The following is an 18941-nucleotide window of genomic DNA, read 5'->3' as shown; positions in this document are numbered from 1 at the left end:
TATTACTATGTTAGTTATAGAACTGGAGGTCTGTAGTATTACTATGTTAGTTATAGAACTGGAGGTCTGTAGTATTACTCTGTTAGTTATAGAACTGGAGGCCTGTAGTATTACTATGTTATAGAACTGGAGGTCTGTAGTATTACTATGTTAGTTATAGAACTGGAGGTCTGTAGTATTACTGTTAGTTATAGAACTGGAGGTCTGTAGTATTACTATGTTAGTTATAGAACTGGAGGTCTGTAGTATTACCATGTTAGTTATAGAACTGGAGGTCTGTAGTATTACTATGTTAGTTATAGAACTAGAGGTCTGTAGTATTGCTATGTTAGTTGTAGACCTGGAGGTCTGTAGTATTACTCAGTTATAGAACTGGAGGTCTGTAGTATTACTCTGTTATAGAACTGGAGGTCTGTAGTATTACTCTGTTAGTTATAGAACTGGAGGTCTGTAGTATTAATATGTGAGTTATAGAACTGGAGGTCTGTAGTATTAATAAGTGAGTTATAGAACTGGAGGTCTGTAGTATTACTCAGTTAGTTATAGAACTGGAGGTCTGTAGTATTACTCTGTTAGTTATAGAACTGGAGGTCTGTAGTATTACTATGTTAGTTATAGAACTGGAGGTCTGTAGTATTACTCAGTTAGTTATAGAACTGGAGGTCTGTAGTATTACTCAGTTAGTTATAGAACTGGAGGTCTGTAGTATTACTCTGTTATAGAACTGGAGGTCTATAGTGTTACTATGTTAGTTATAGAATTGGAGGTCTGTAGTATTACTCAGTTATAGAACTGGAGGTCTGTAGTATTACTCAGTTATAGAACTGGAGGTCTGTAGTATTACTCTGTTAGTTATAGAACTGGAGGTCTGTAGCATTACTCTGTTATAGAACTGGAGGTCTGTATTATTACTCTGTTATAGAACTGGAGGTCTGTATTATTACTCAGTTAGTTATAGAACTGGAGGTCTGTAGTATTACTGTTAGTTATAGAACTGGAGGTCTGTAGTATTACTATGTTAGCTATAGAATTGGAGGTCTGTAGTATTACTCTGTTATAGAACTGGAGGTCTGTAGTATTACTCAGTTATAGAACTGGAGGTCTGTAGTATTACTCAGTTATAGAACTGGAGGTCTGTAGTATTACTCTGTTATAGAACTGGAGGTCTGTAGTATTACTCAGTTATAGAACTGGAGGTCTGTAGTATTACCATGTTAGTTATAGAACTGGAGGTCTGTAGTATTACTGTTAGTTATAGAACTGGAGGTCTGTAGTATTACTCTGTTATAGAACTGGAGGTCTGTAGTATTACTATGTTAGTTATAGAACTGGAGGTCTGTAGTATTACTATGTTAGTTATAGAACTGGAGGTCTGTAGTATTACCATGTTAGCTATAGAATTGGAGGTCTGTAGCATTACTCTGTTATAGAACTGGAGGTCTGTAGTATTACTATGTTAGTTATAGAACTGGAGGTCTGTAGTATTACTATGTTAGTTATAGAACTGGAGGTCTGTAGTATTACTCAGTTATAGAACTGGAGGTCTGTAGTATTACCATGTTAGTTATAGAACTGGAGGTCTGTAGTATTACTGTTAGTTATAGAACTGGAGGTCTGTAGTATTACTCTGTTATAGAACTGGAGGTCTGTAGTATTACTCAGTTAGTTATAGAACTGGAGGTCTGTAGTATTACTGTTAGTTATAGAACTGGAGGTCTGTAGTATTACTATGTTAGTAATAGAACTGGAGGTCTGTAGTATTACTGTTAGTTATAGAACTGGAGGTCTGTAGTATTACTATGTTAGTTATAGAACTGGAGGTCTGTAGTATTACCATGTTAGTTATAGAACTGGAGGTCTGTAGTATTACTCAGTTATAGAACTGGAGGTCTGTAGTATTACTATGTTAGTTATAGAACTGGAGGTCTGTAGTATTACTATGTTAGTTATAGAACTGGAGGTCTGTAGTATTACTATGTTAGTTATAGAACTGGAGGTCTGTAGTATTACTCTGTTAGTTATAGAACTGGAGGCCTGTAGTATTACTATGTTATAGAACTGGAGGTCTGTAGTATTACTATGTTAGTTATAGAACTGGAGGTCTGTAGTATTACTGTTAGTTATAGAACTGGAGGTCTGTAGTATTACTATGTTAGTTATAGAACTGGAGGTCTGTAGTATTACCATGTTAGTTATAGAACTGGAGGTCTGTAGTATTACTATGTTAGTTATAGAACTAGAGGTCTGTAGTATTGCTATGTTAGTTGTAGACCTGGAGGTCTGTAGTATTACTCAGTTATAGAACTGGAGGTCTGTAGTATTACTCTGTTATAGAACTGGAGGTCTGTAGTATTACTCTGTTAGTTATAGAACTGGAGGTCTGTAGTATTAATATGTGAGTTATAGAACTGGAGGTCTGTAGTATTAATAAGTGAGTTATAGAACTGGAGGTCTGTAGTATTACTCAGTTAGTTATAGAACTGGAGGTCTGTAGTATTACTCTGTTAGTTATAGAACTGGAGGTCTGTAGTATTACTATGTTAGTTATAGAACTGGAGGTCTGTAGTATTACTCAGTTAGTTATAGAACTGGAGGTCTGTAGTATTACTCAGTTAGTTATAGAACTGGAGGTCTGTAGTATTACTCTGTTATAGAACTGGAGGTCTATAGTGTTACTATGTTAGTTATAGAATTGGAGGTCTGTAGTATTACTCAGTTATAGAACTGGAGGTCTGTAGTATTACTCAGTTATAGAACTGGAGGTCTGTAGTATTACTCTGTTAGTTATAGAACTGGAGGTCTGTAGCATTACTCTGTTATAGAACTGGAGGTCTGTATTATTACTCTGTTATAGAACTGGAGGTCTGTATTATTACTCAGTTAGTTATAGAACTGGAGGTCTGTAGTATTACTGTTAGTTATAGAACTGGAGGTCTGTAGTATTACTATGTTAGCTATAGAATTGGAGGTCTGTAGTATTACTCTGTTATAGAACTGGAGGTCTGTAGTATTACTCAGTTATAGAACTGGAGGTCTGTAGTATTACTCAGTTATAGAACTGGAGGTCTGTAGTATTACTCTGTTATAGAACTGGAGGTCTGTAGTATTACTCAGTTATAGAACTGGAGGTCTGTAGTATTACCATGTTAGTTATAGAACTGGAGGTCTGTAGTATTACTGTTAGTTATAGAACTGGAGGTCTGTAGTATTACTCTGTTATAGAACTGGAGGTCTGTAGTATTACTATGTTAGTTATAGAACTGGAGGTCTGTAGTATTACTATGTTAGTTATAGAACTGGAGGTCTGTAGTATTACCATGTTAGCTATAGAATTGGAGGTCTGTAGCATTACTCTGTTATAGAACTGGAGGTCTGTAGTATTACTATGTTAGTTATAGAACTGGAGGTCTGTAGTATTACTATGTTAGTTATAGAACTGGAGGTCTGTAGTATTACTCAGTTATAGAACTGGAGGTCTGTAGTATTACCATGTTAGTTATAGAACTGGAGGTCTGTAGTATTACTGTTAGTTATAGAACTGGAGGTCTGTAGTATTACTCTGTTATAGAACTGGAGGTCTGTAGTATTACTATGTTAGTTATAGAACTGGAGGTCTGTAGTATTACTATGTTAGTTATAGAACTGGAGGTCTGTAGTATTACCATGTTAGCTATAGAATTGGAGGTCTGTAGCATTACTCTGTTATAGAACTGGAGGTCTGTAGTATTACTATGTTAGTTATAGAACTGGAGGTCTGTAGTATTACTATGTTAGTTATAGAACTGGAGGTCTGTAGTATTACTCAGTTATAGAACTGGAGGTCTGTAGCATTACTCTGTTATAGAACTGGAGGTCTGTATTATTACTCTGTTATAGAACTGGAGGTCTGTATTATTACTCTGTTATAGAACTGGAGGTCTGTAGTATTACTCAGTTATAGAATTGGAGGTCTGTAGTATTACTCTGTTAGTTATAGAACTGGAGGTCTGTATTATTACTCTGTTATAGAACTGGAGGTCTGTAGTATTACTCAGTTATAGAACTGGAGGTCTGTAGTATTACTATGTTATAGAACTGGAGGTCTGTAGTATTACTCTGTTAGTTATAGAACTGGGGGTATGTAGTATTACTATGTTATAGAACTGGAGGTCTGTAGTATTACTATGTTAGTTATAGAACTGGAGGTCTGTAGTATTACTATGTTATAGAACTGGAGGTCTGTAGTATTACTCAGTTAGTTATAGAACTGGAGGTCTGTAGTATTACTATGTTATAGAACTGGAGATCTGTAGTATTACTATGTTAGTTATAGAACTGGAGGTCTGTAGTATTACTATGTTAGTTATAGAACTGGAGGTCTGTAGTATTACTATGTTATAGAACTGGAGGTCTGTAGTATTACTCAGTTAGTTATAGAACTGGAGGTCTGTAGTATTACTGTTAGTTATAGAACTGGAGGTCTGTAGTATTACTATGTTAGTAATAGAACTGGAGGTCTGTAGTATTACTGTTAGTTATAGAACTGGAGGTCTGTAGTATTACTATGTTAGTTATAGAACTGGAGGTCTGTAGTATTACCATGTTAGTTATAGAACTGGAGGTCTGTAGTATTACTCAGTTATAGAACTGGAGGTCTGTAGTATTACTATGTTAGTTATAGAACTGGAGGTCTGTAGTATTACTATGTTAGTTATAGAACTGGAGGTCTGTAGTATTACTATGTTAGTTATAGAACTGGAGGTCTGTAGTATTACTATGTTAGTTATAGAACTGGAGGTCTGTAGTATTACTCTGTTATAGAACTGGAGGTCTGTAGTATTACTATGTTAGTTATAGAACTGGAGGTCTGTAGTATTACTCTGTTAGTTATAGAACTGGAGGTCTGTAGTATTACTATGTTAGTTATAGAACTGGAGGTCTGTAGTATTACTCTGTTAGTTATAGAACTGGAGGCCTGTAGTATTACTATGTTATAGAACTGGAGGTCTGTAGTATTACTATGTTAGTTATAGAACTGGAGGTCTGTAGTATTACTGTTAGTTATAGAACTGGAGGTCTGTAGTATTACTATGTTAGTTATAGAACTGGAGGTCTGTAGTATTACCATGTTAGTTATAGAACTGGAGGTCTGTAGTATTACTATGTTAGTTATAGAACTAGAGGTCTGTAGTATTGCTATGTTAGTTGTAGACCTGGAGGTCTGTAGTATTACTCAGTTATAGAACTGGAGGTCTGTAGTATTACTCTGTTATAGAACTGGAGGTCTGTAGTATTACTCTGTTAGTTATAGAACTGGAGGTCTGTAGTATTAATATGTGAGTTATAGAACTGGAGGTCTGTAGTATTAATATGTGAGTTATAGAACTGGAGGTCTGTAGTATTACTCAGTTAGTTATAGAACTGGAGGTCTGTAGTATTACTCTGTTAGTTATAGAACTGGAGGTCTGTAGTATTACTATGTTAGTTATAGAACTGGAGGTCTGTAGTATTACTCAGTTAGTTATAGAACTGGAGGTCTGTAGTATTACTCAGTTAGTTATAGAACTGGAGGTCTGTAGTATTACTCTGTTATAGAACTGGAGGTCTATAGTGTTACTATGTTAGTTATAGAATTGGAGGTCTGTAGTATTACTCAGTTATAGAACTGGAGGTCTGTAGTATTACTCAGTTATAGAACTGGAGGTCTGTAGTATTACCATGTTAGTTATAGAAGTGGAGGTCTGTAGTATTACTATGTTAGTTATAGAACTGGAGGTCTGTAGTATTACTCTGTTATAGAACTGGAGGTCTGTAGTATTACTATGTTATAGAACTGGAGGTCTGTAGTATTACTCAGTTAGTTATAGAACTGGAGGTCTGTAGTATTACTGTTAGTTATAGAACTGGAGGTCTGTAGTATTACTATGTTAGCTATAGAATTGGAGGTCTGTAGCATTACTCTGTTATAGAACTGGAGGTCTGTAGTATTACTATGTTAGTTATAGAACTGGAGGTCTGTAGTATTACTATGTTAGTTATAGAACTGGAGGTCTGTAGTATTACTATGTTAGTTATAGAACTGGAGGTCTGTAGTATTACTCAGTTAGTTATAGAACTGGAGGTCTGTAGTATTACTCAGTTAGTTATAGAACTGGAGGTCTGTAGTATTACTCTGTTATAGAACTGGAGGTCTATAGTGTTACTATGTTAGTTATAGAATTGGAGGTCTGTAGTATTACTCAGTTATAGAACTGGAGGTCTGTAGTATTACTCAGTTATAGAACTGGAGGTCTGTAGTATTACCATGTTAGTTATAGAAGTGGAGGTCTGTAGTATTACTATGTTAGTTATAGAACTGGAGGTCTGTAGTATTACTCTGTTATAGAACTGGAGGTCTGTAGTATTACTATGTTATAGAACTGGAGGTCTGTAGTATTACTCAGTTAGTTATAGAACTGGAGGTCTGTAGTATTACTGTTAGTTATAGAACTGGAGGTCTGTAGTATTACTCAGTTATAGAACTGGAGGTCTGTAGTATTACCATGTTAGTTATAGAACTGGAGGTCTGTAGTATTACTGTTAGTTATAGAACTGGAGGTCTGTAGTATTACTCTGTTATAGAACTGGAGGTCTGTAGTATTACTATGTTAGTTATAGAACTGGAGGTCTGTAGTATTACTATGTTAGTTATAGAACTGGAGGTCTGTAGTATTACCATGTTAGCTATAGAATTGGAGGTCTGTAGCATTACTCTGTTATAGAACTGGAGGTCTGTAGTATTACTATGTTAGTTATAGAACTGGAGGTCTGTAGTATTACTATGTTAGTTATAGAACTGGAGGTCTGTAGTATTACTCAGTTATAGAACTGGAGGTCTGTATTATTACTCTGTTATAGAACTGGAGGTCTGTATTATTACTCTGTTATAGAACTGGAGGTCTGTAGTATTACTCAGTTATAGAATTGGAGGTCTGTAGTATTACTCTGTTAGTTATAGAACTGGAGGTCTGTATTATTACTCTGTTATAGAACTGGAGGTCTGTAGTATTACTCAGTTATAGAACTGGAGGTCTGTAGTATTACTATGTTATAGAACTGGAGGTCTGTAGTATTACTCTGTTAGTTATAGAACTGGGGGTATGTAGTATTACTATGTTATAGAACTGGAGGTCTGTAGTATTACTATGTTAGTTATAGAACTGGAGGTCTGTAGTATTACTATGTTATAGAACTGGAGGTCTGTAGTATTACTCAGTTAGTTATAGAACTGGAGGTCTGTAGTATTACTATGTTATAGAACTGGAGATCTGTAGTATTACTATGTTAGTTATAGAACTGGAGGTCTGTAGTATTACTATGTTAGTTATAGAACTGGAGGTCTGTAGTATTACTATGTTATAGAACTGGAGGTCTGTAGTATTACTCAGTTAGTTATAGAACTGGAGGTCTGTAGTATTACTGTTAGTTATAGAACTGGAGGTCTGTAGTATTACTATGTTAGTAATAGAACTGGAGGTCTGTAGTATTACTGTTAGTTATAGAACTGGAGGTCTGTAGTATTACTATGTTAGTTATAGAACTGGAGGTCTGTAGTATTACCATGTTAGTTATAGAACTGGAGGTCTGTAGTATTACTCAGTTATAGAACTGGAGGTCTGTAGTATTACTATGTTAGTTATAGAACTGGAGGTCTGTAGTATTACTATGTTAGTTATAGAACTGGAGGTCTGTAGTATTACTATGTTAGTTATAGAACTGGAGGTCTGTAGTATTACTATGTTAGTTATAGAACTGGAGGTCTGTAGTATTACTCTGTTATAGAACTGGAGGTCTGTAGTATTACTATGTTAGTTATAGAACTGGAGGTCTGTAGTATTACTCTGTTAGTTATAGAACTGGAGGTCTGTAGTATTACTATGTTAGTTATAGAACTGGAGGTCTGTAGTATTACTCTGTTAGTTATAGAACTGGAGGCCTGTAGTATTACTATGTTATAGAACTGGAGGTCTGTAGTATTACTATGTTAGTTATAGAACTGGAGGTCTGTAGTATTACTGTTAGTTATAGAACTGGAGGTCTGTAGTATTACTATGTTAGTTATAGAACTGGAGGTCTGTAGTATTACCATGTTAGTTATAGAACTGGAGGTCTGTAGTATTACTATGTTAGTTATAGAACTAGAGGTCTGTAGTATTGCTATGTTAGTTGTAGACCTGGAGGTCTGTAGTATTACTCAGTTATAGAACTGGAGGTCTGTAGTATTACTCTGTTATAGAACTGGAGGTCTGTAGTATTACTCTGTTAGTTATAGAACTGGAGGTCTGTAGTATTAATATGTGAGTTATAGAACTGGAGGTCTGTAGTATTAATATGTGAGTTATAGAACTGGAGGTCTGTAGTATTACTCAGTTAGTTATAGAACTGGAGGTCTGTAGTATTACTCTGTTAGTTATAGAACTGGAGGTCTGTAGTATTACTATGTTAGTTATAGAACTGGAGGTCTGTAGTATTACTCAGTTAGTTATAGAACTGGAGGTCTGTAGTATTACTCAGTTAGTTATAGAACTGGAGGTCTGTAGTATTACTCTGTTATAGAACTGGAGGTCTGTAGTATTACTCAGTTATAGAACTGGAGGTCTGTAGTATTACCATGTTAGTTATAGAACTGGAGGTCTGTAGTATTACTGTTAGTTATAGAACTGGAGGTCTGTAGTATTACTCTGTTATAGAACTGGAGGTCTGTAGTATTACTATGTTAGTTATAGAACTGGAGGTCTGTAGTATTACTATGTTAGTTATAGAACTGGAGGTCTGTAGTATTACCATGTTAGCTATAGAATTGGAGGTCTGTAGCATTACTCTGTTATAGAACTGGAGGTCTGTAGTATTACTATGTTAGTTATAGAACTGGAGGTCTGTAGTATTACTATGTTAGTTATAGAACTGGAGGTCTGTAGTATTACTCAGTTATAGAACTGGAGGTCTGTAGCATTACTCAGTTAGTTATAGAACTGGAGGTCTGTAGTATTACTCAGTTATAGAACTGGAGGTCTGTAGTATTACTCAGTTATAGAACTGGAGGTCTGTAGTATTACCATGTTAGTTATAGAAGTGGAGGTCTGTAGTATTACTATGTTAGTTATAGAACTGGAGGTCTGTAGTATTACTCTGTTATAGAACTGGAGGTCTGTAGTATTACTATGTTATAGAACTGGAGGTCTGTAGTATTACTCAGTTAGTTATAGAACTGGAGGTCTGTAGTATTACTGTTAGTTATAGAACTGGAGGTCTGTAGTATTACTATGTTAGCTATAGAATTGGAGGTCTGTAGCATTACTCTGTTATAGAACTGGAGGTCTGTAGTATTACTATGTTAGTTATAGAACTGGAGGTCTGTAGTATTACTATGTTAGTTATAGAACTGGAGGTCTGTAGTATTACTATGTTAGTTATAGAACTGGAGGTCTGTAGTATTACTCAGTTAGTTATAGAACTGGAGGTCTGTAGTATTACTCAGTTAGTTATAGAACTGGAGGTCTGTAGTATTACTCTGTTATAGAACTGGAGGTCTATAGTGTTACTATGTTAGTTATAGAATTGGAGGTCTGTAGTATTACTCAGTTATAGAACTGGAGGTCTGTAGTATTACTCAGTTATAGAACTGGAGGTCTGTAGTATTACCATGTTAGTTATAGAAGTGGAGGTCTGTAGTATTACTATGTTAGTTATAGAACTGGAGGTCTGTAGTATTACTCTGTTATAGAACTGGAGGTCTGTAGTATTACTATGTTATAGAACTGGAGGTCTGTAGTATTACTCAGTTAGTTATAGAACTGGAGGTCTGTAGTATTACTGTTAGTTATAGAACTGGAGGTCTGTAGTATTACTATGTTAGCTATAGAATTGGAGGTCTGTAGCATTACTCTGTTATAGAACTGGAGGTCTGTAGTATTACTATGTTAGTTATAGAACTGGAGGTCTGTAGTATTACTATGTTAGTTATAGAACTGGAGGTCTGTAGTATTACTATGCTAGTTATAGAACTGGAGGTCTGTAGCATTACTCTGTTATAGAACTGGAGGTCTGTATTATTACTCTGTTATAGCACAGGAGGTCTGTATTATTACTCTGTTATAGAACTGGAGGTCTGTAGTATTACTCAGTAATAGAACTGGAGGTCTGTAGTATTATTCTGTTAGTTACAGAACTGGAGGTCTGTATTATTACTCTGTTATAGAACTGGAGGTCTGTAGTATTACTCAGTTATAGAACTGGAGGTCTGTAGTATTACTATGTTATAGAACTGGAGGTCTGTAGTATTACTCTGTTAGTTATAGAACTGGAGGTCTGTAGTATTACTATGTTATAGAACTGGAGGTCTGTAGTATTACTATGTTAGTTATAGAACTGGAGGTCTGTAGTATTACTCTGTTATAGAACTGGAGGTCTGTAGTATTACTATGTTAGTTATAGAACTGGAGGTCTGTAGTATTACTATGTTAGTTATAGAACTGGAGGTCTGTAGTATTACTATGTTATAGAACTGGAGGTCTGTAGTATTACTCAGTTAGTTATAGAACTGGAGGTCTGTAGTATTACTATGTTAGTTATAGAACTGGAGGTCTGTAGTATTACTCTGTTAGTTATAGAACTGGAGGTCTGTAGTATTACTATGTTAGTTATAGAACTGGAGGTCTGTAGTATTACTATGTTAGTTATAGAACTGGAGGTCTGTAGTATTACTCTGTTATAGAACTGGAGGTCTGTAGTATTACTATGTTAGTTATAGAACTGGAGGTCTGTAGTATTACTCTGTTAGTTATAGAACTGGAGGTCTGTAGTATTACTATGTTAGTTATAGAACTGGAGGTCTGTAGTATTACTATGTTATAGAACTGGAGGTCTGTAGTATTACTGTTAGTTATAGAACTGGAGGTCTGTAGTATTACTATGTTAGTTATAGAACTGGAGGTCTGTAGTATTACTCTGTTAGTTATAGAACTGGAGGTCTGTAGTATTACTATGTTATAGAACTGGAGGTCTGTAGTATTACTATGTTAGTTATAGAACTGGAGGTCTGTAGCATTACTCTGTTATAGAACTGGAGGTCTGTAGTATTACTCTGTTAGTTATAGAACTGGAGGTCTGTAGTATTACTATGTTATAGAACTGGAGGTCTGTAGTATTACTATGTTAGTTATAGAACTGGAGGTCTGTAGTATTATCATGTTAGTTATAGAACTGGAGGTCTGTAGTATTACTATGTTAGTTATAGAATTGGAGGTCTGTAGTATTACTATGTTAGTTATAGAACTGGAGGTCTGTAGTATTACTATGTTAGTTATAGAACTGGAGGTCTGTAGTATTACCATGTTAGTTATAGAACTGGAGGTCTGTAGTATTACCATGTTAGTTGTAGACCTGGAGGTCTGTAGTATTACTCAGTTATAGAACTGGAGGTCTGTAGTATTACTCTGTTATAGAACTGGAGGTCTGTAGTATTACTCTGTTAGTTATAGAACTGGAGGTCTGTAGTATTACTATGTTATAGAACTGGAGGTCTGTAGTATTACTATGTTAGTTATAGAACTGGAGGTCTGTAGTATTACTCTGTTATAGAACTGGAGGTCTGTAGTATTACTATGTTAGTTATAGAACTGGAGGTCTGTAGTATTACTATGTTAGTTATAGAACTGGAGGTCTGTAGTATTACTATGTTATAGAACTGGAGGTCTGTAGTATTACTCAGTTAGTTATAGAACTGGAGGTCTGTAGTATTACTATGTTAGTTATAGAACTGGAGGTCTGTAGTATTACTCTGTTAGTTATAGAACTGGAGGTCTGTAGTATTACTATGTTAGTTATAGAACTGGAGGTCTGTAGTATTACTATGTTAGTTATAGAACTGGAGGTCTGTAGTATTACTCTGTTATAGAACTGGAGGTCTGTAGTATTACTATGTTAGTTATAGAACTGGAGGTCTGTAGTATTACTCTGTTAGTTATAGAACTGGAGGTCTGTAGTATTACTATGTTAGTTATAGAACTGGAGGTCTGTAGTATTACTATGTTATAGAACTGGAGGTCTGTAGTATTACTGTTAGTTATAGAACTGGAGGTCTGTAGTATTACTATGTTAGTTATAGAACTGGAGGTCTGTAGTATTACTCTGTTAGTTATAGAACTGGAGGTCTGTAGTATTACTATGTTATAGAACTGGAGGTCTGTAGTATTACTATGTTAGTTATAGAACTGGAGGTCTGTAGCATTACTCTGTTATAGAACTGGAGGTCTGTAGTATTACTCTGTTAGTTATAGAACTGGAGGTCTGTAGTATTACTATGTTATAGAACTGGAGGTCTGTAGTATTACTCTGTTAGTTATAGAACTGGAGGTCTGTAGTATTATCATGTTAGTTATAGAACTGGAGGTCTGTAGTATTACTATGTTAGTTATAGAATTGGAGGTCTGTAGTATTACTATGTTAGTTATAGAACTGGAGGTCTGTAGTATTACTATGTTAGTTATAGAACTGGAGGTCTGTAGTATTACCATGTTAGTTATAGAACTGGAGGTCTGTAGTATTACCATGTTAGTTGTAGACCTGGAGGTCTGTAGTATTACTCAGTTATAGAACTGGAGGTCTGTAGTATTACTCTGTTATAGAACTGGAGGTCTGTAGTATTACTCTGTTAGTTATAGAACTGGAGGTCTGTAGTATTACTATGTTAGTTATAGAACTGGAGGTCTGTAGTATTACTCAGTTAGTTATAGAACTGGAGGTTTGTAGTATTACTCTGTTAGTTATAGAACTGGAGGTCTGTAGTATTACTATGTTAGTTATAGAACTGGAGGTCTGTAGTATTACTCAGTTAGTTATAGAACTGGAGGTCTGTAGTATTACTATGTTATAGAACTGGAGGTCTGTAGTATTACTCAGTTAGTTATAGAACTGGAGGTCTGTAGTATTACTATGTTAGTTATAGAACTGGAGGTCTGTAGTATTACTATGTTAGTTATAGAACTGGAGGTCTGTAGTATTACTATGTTAGTTATAGAACTGGAGGTCTGTAGTATTACTCTGTTATAGAACTGGAGGTCTGTAGTATTACTATGTTAGTTATAGAACTGGAGGTCTGTAGTATTACTCTGTTAGTTATAGAACTGGAGGTCTGTAGTATTACTATGTTAGTTATAGAACTGGAGGTCTGTAGTATTACTATGTTATAGAACTGGAGGTCTGTAGTATTACTGTTAGTTATAGAACTGGAGGTCTGTAGTATTACTATGTTAGTTATAGAACTGGAGGTCTGTAGTATTACTCTGTTAGTTATAGAACTGGAGGTCTGTAGTATTACTATGTTATAGAACTGGAGGTCTGTAGTATTACTATGTTAGTTATAGAACTGGAGGTCTGTAGCATTACTCTGTTATAGAACTGGAGGTCTGTAGTATTACTCTGTTAGTTATAGAACTGGAGGTCTGTAGTATTACTATGTTATAGAACTGGAGGTCTGTAGTATTACTATGTTAGTTATAGAACTGGAGGTCTGTAGTATTATCATGTTAGTTATAGAACTGGAGGTCTGTAGTATTACTATGTTAGTTATAGAATTGGAGGTCTGTAGTATTACTATGTTAGTTATAGAACTGGAGGTCTGTAGTATTACTATGTTAGTTATAGAACTGGAGGTCTGTAGTATTACCATGTTAGTTATAGAACTGGAGGTCTGTAGTATTACCATGTTAGTTGTAGACCTGGAGGTCTGTAGTATTACTCAGTTATAGAACTGGAGGTCTGTAGTATTACTCTGTTATAGAACTGGAGGTCTGTAGTATTACTCTGTTAGTTATAGAACTGGAGGTCTGTAGTATTACTATGTTAGTTATAGAACTGGAGGTCTGTAGTATTACTCAGTTAGTTATAGAACTGGAGGTTTGTAGTATTACTCTGTTAGTTATAGAACTGGAGGTCTGTAGTATTACTATGTTAGTTATAGAACTGGAGGTCTGTAGTATTACTATGTTAGTTATAGAACTGGAGGTCTGTAGTATTACTCAGTTAGTTATAGAACTGGAGGTTTGTAGTATTACTCTGTTAGTTATAGAACTGGAGGTCTGTAGTATTACTATGTTAGTTATAGAACTGGAGGTCTGTAGTATTACTCAGTTAGTTATAGAACTGGAGGTCTGTAGTATTACTCAGTTAGTTATAGAACTGGAGGTCTGTAGTATTACTCTGTTATAGAACTGGAGGTCTATAGTGTTACTATGTTAGTTATAGAATTGGAGGTCTGTAGTATTACTATGTTAGTTATAGAACTGGAGGTCTGTAGTATTACTCTGTTAGTTATAGAACTGGAGGTCTGTAGTATTACTATGTTAGTTACAGAACTGGAGGTCTGTAGTATTACTCAGTTATAGAACTGGAGGTCTGTAGTATTACTCAGTTATAGAACTGGAGGTCTGTAGTATTACCATGTTAGTTATAGAACTGGAGGTCTGTAGTATTACTATGTTAGTTATAGAACTGGAGGTCTGTAGTATTACTCTGTTATAGAACTGGAGGTCTGTAGTATTACTCTGTTAGTTATAGAACTGGAGGTCTGTAGTATTACTATGTTAGTTATAGAACTGGAGGTCTGTAGTATTACTATGTTAGTTATAGAACTGGAGGTCTGTAGTATTACCATGTTAGTTATAGAACTGGAGGTCTGTAGTATTACTCTGTTATAGAACTGGAGGTCTGTATTATTACTCTGTTATAGAACTGGAGGTCTGTATTATTACTCTGTTATAGAACTGGAGGTCTGTAGTATTACTCAGTTATAGAACTGGAGGTCTGTAGTATTACTCTGTTAGTTATAGAACTGGAGGTCTGTATTATTACTCTGTTATAGAACTGGAGGTCTGTAGTATTACTCAGTTAGTTATAGAACTGGAGGTCTGTAGTATTACTCTGTTAGTTATAGAACTGGAGGTCTGTAGTATTACTATGTTAGTTATAGAACTGGAGGTCTGTAGTATTACTCAGTTAGTTATAGAACTGGAGGTCTGTAGTATTACTCAGTTAGTTATAGAACTGGAGGTCTGTAGTATTACTCAGTTAGTTATAGAACTGGAGGTCTGTAGTATTACTCTGTTATAGAACTGGAGGTCTATAGTGTTACTATGTTAGTTATAGAATTGGAGGTCTGTAGTATTACTATGTTAGTTATAGAACTGGAGGTCTGTAGTATTACTCTGTTAGTTATAGAACTGGAGGTCTGTAGTATTACTATGTTAGTTATAGAACTGGAGGTCTGTAGTATTACTCAGTTATAGAACTGGAGGTCTGTAGTATTACTCAGTTATAGAACTGGAGGTCTGTAGTATTACCATGTTAGTTATAGAACTGGAGGTCTGTAGTATTACTCTGTTATAGAACTGGAGGTCTGTAGTATTACTCTGTTAGTTATAGAACTGGAGGTCTGTAGTATTACTATGTTAGTTATAGAACTGGAGGTCTGTAGTATTACTATGTTAGTTATAGAACTGGAGGTCTGTAGTATTACCATGTTAGTTATAGAACTGGAGGTCTGTAGTATTACTATGTTAGTTATAGAACTGGAGGTCTGTAGTATTACTATGTTAGTTATAGAACTGGAGGTCTGTAGTATTACTATGTTAGTTATAGAACTGGAGGTATGTAGTATTACTCTGTTATAGAACTGGAGGTCTGTAGTATTACTCTGTTAGTTATAGAACTGGAGGTCTGTAGTATTACTATGTTATAGAACTGGAGGTCTGTAGTATTACTATGTTAGTTATAGAACTGGAGGTCTGTAGCATTACTCTGTTATAGAACTGGAGGTCTGTAGTATTACTCTGTTAGTTATAGAACTGGAGGTCTGTAGTATTACTATGTTATAGAACTGGAGGTCTGTAGTATTACTCTGTTAGTTATAGAACTGGAGGTCTGTAGTATTATCATGTTAGTTATAGAACTGGAGGTCTGTAGTATTACTATGTTAGTTATAGAATTGGAGGTCTGTAGTATTACTATGTTAGTTATAGAACTGGAGGTCTGTAGTATTACTATGTTAGTTATAGAACTGGAGGTCTGTAGTATTACCATGTTAGTTATAGAACTGGAGGTCTGTAGTATTACCATGTTAGTTGTAGACCTGGAGGTCTGTAGTATTACTCAGTTATAGAACTGGAGGTCTGTAGTATTACTCTGTTATAGAACTGGAGGTCTGTAGTATTACTCTGTTAGTTATAGAACTGGAGGTCTGTAGTATTACTATGTTAGTTATAGAACTGGAGGTCTGTAGTATTACTCAGTTAGTTATAGAACTGGAGGTTTGTAGTATTACTCTGTTAGTTATAGAACTGGAGGTCTGTAGTATTACTATGTTAGTTATAGAACTGGAGGTCTGTAGTATTACTCAGTTAGTTATAGAACTGGAGGTCTGTAGTATTACTATGTTATAGAACTGGAGGTCTGTAGTATTACTCAGTTAGTTATAGAACTGGAGGTCTGTAGTATTACTATGTTAGTTATAGAACTGGAGGTCTGTAGTATTACTATGTTAGTTATAGAACTGGAGGTCTGTAGTATTACTATGTTAGTTATAGAACTGGAGGTCTGTAGTATTACTCTGTTATAGAACTGGAGGTCTGTAGTATTACTATGTTAGTTATAGAACTGGAGGTCTGTAGTATTACTCTGTTAGTTATAGAACTGGAGGTCTGTAGTATTACTATGTTAGTTATAGAACTGGAGGTCTGTAGTATTACTATGTTATAGAACTGGAGGTCTGTAGTATTACTGTTAGTTATAGAACTGGAGGTCTGTAGTATTACTATGTTAGTTATAGAACTGGAGGTCTGTAGTATTACTCTGTTAGTTATAGAACTGGAGGTCTGTAGTATTACTATGTTATAGAACTGGAGGTCTGTAGTATTACTATGTTAGTTATAGAACTGGAGGTCTGTAGCATTACTCTGTTATAGAACTGGAGGTCTGTAGTATTACTCTGTTAGTTATAGAACTGGAGGTCTGTAGTATTACTATGTTATAGAACTGGAGGTCTGTAGTATTACTATGTTAGTTATAGAACTGGAGGTCTGTAGTATTATCATGTTAGTTATAGAACTGGAGGTCTGTAGTATTACTATGTTAGTTATAGAATTGGAGGTCTGTAGTATTACTATGTTAGTTATAGAACTGGAGGTCTGTAGTATTACTATGTTAGTTATAGAACTGGAGGTCTGTAGTATTACCATGTTAGTTATAGAACTGGAGGTCTGTAGTATTACCATGTTAGTTGTAGACCTGGAGGTCTGTAGTATTACTCAGTTATAGAACTGGAGGTCTGTAGTATTACTCTGTTATAGAACTGGAGGTCTGTAGTATTACTCTGTTAGTTATAGAACTGGAGGTCTGTAGTATTACTATGTTAGTTATAGAACTGGAGGTCTGTAGTATTACTCAGTTAGTTATAGAACTGGAGGTTTGTAGTATTACTCTGTTAGTTATAGAACTGGAGGTCTGTAGTATTACTATGTTAGTTATAGAACTGGAGGTCTGTAGTATTACTATGTTAGTTATAGAACTGGAGGTCTGTAGTATTACTCAGTTAGTTATAGAACTGGAGGTTTGTAGTATTACTCTGTTAGTTATAGAACTGGAGGTCTGTAGTATTACTATGTTAGTTATAGAACTGGAGGTCTGTAGTATTACTCAGTTAGTTATAGAACTGGAGGTCTGTAGTATTACTCAGTTAGTTATAGAACTGGAGGTCTGTAGTATTACTCTGTTATAGAACTGGAGGTCTATAGTGTTACTATGTTAGTTATAGAATTGGAGGTCTGTAGTATTACTATGTTAGTTATAGAACTGGAGGTCTGTAGTATTACTCTGTTAGTTATAGAACTGGAGGTCTGTAGTATTACTATGTTAGTTATAGAACTGGAGGTCTGTAGTATTACTCAGTTATAGAACTGGAGGTCTGTAGTATTACTCAGTTATAGAACTGGAGGTCTGTAGTATTACCATGTTAGTTATAGAACTGGAGGTCTGTAGTATTACTATGTTAGTTATATAACTGGAGGTCTGTAGTATTACTCTGTTATAGAACTGGAGGTCTGTAGTATTACTCTGTTAGTTATAGAACTGGAGGTCTGTAGTATTACTATGTTAGTTATAGAACTGGAGGTCTGTAGTATTACTATGTTAGTTATAGAACTGGAGGTCTGTAGTATTACCATGTTAGTTATAGAACTGGAGGTCTGTAGTATTACTCTGTTATAGAACTGGAGGTCTGTATTATTACTCTGTTATAGAACTGGAGGTCTGTATTATTACTCTGTTATAGAACTGGAGGTCTGTAGTATTACTCAGTTATAGAACTGGAGGTCTGTAGTATTACTCTGTTAGTTATAGAACTGGAGGTCTGTATTATTACTCTGTTATAGAACTGGAGGTCTGTAGTATTACTCAGTTAGTTATAGAACTGGAGGTCTGTAGTATTACTCTGTTAGTTATAGAACTGGAGGTCTGTAGTATTACTATGTTAGTTATAGAACTGGAGGTCTGTAGTATTACTCAGTTAGTTATAGAACTGGAGGTCTGTAGTATTACTCAGTTAGTTATAGAACTGGAGGTCTGTAGTATTACTCAGTTAGTTATAGAACTGGAGGTCTGTAGTATTACTCTGTTATAGAACTGGAGGTCTATAGTGTTACTATGTTAGTTATAGAATTGGAGGTCTGTAGTATTACTATGTTAGTTATAGAACTGGAGGTCTGTAGTATTACTCTGTTAGTTATAGAACTGGAGGTCTGTAGTATTACTATGTTAGTTATAGAACTGGAGGTCTGTAGTATTACTCAGTTATAGAACTGGAGGTCTGTAGTATTACTCAGTTATAGAACTGGAGGTCTGTAGTATTACCATGTTAGTTATAGAACTGGAGG

General features: G+C 35.2%; 1 protein-coding gene across 1 annotated transcript in view; it reads right to left on the bottom strand.

Moving 5' to 3' along the window:
- dhcr24 (24-dehydrocholesterol reductase) overlaps positions 1-18941 on the bottom strand; it is a 46950-nt gene that overhangs the window by 15736 nt on the left and 12273 nt on the right. The gene's annotated exons all lie outside the window — the stretch shown is intronic.

This window comes from Oncorhynchus mykiss, chromosome 4 (assembly GCF_057628025.1).
Source record: "Oncorhynchus mykiss isolate SJ-2025 chromosome 4, ASM5762802v1, whole genome shotgun sequence".
NCBI classification, from domain to species: Eukaryota; Metazoa; Chordata; class Actinopteri; order Salmoniformes; family Salmonidae; genus Oncorhynchus; species Oncorhynchus mykiss.
This window is presented reverse-complemented; position numbering and strand designations above follow the sequence as displayed.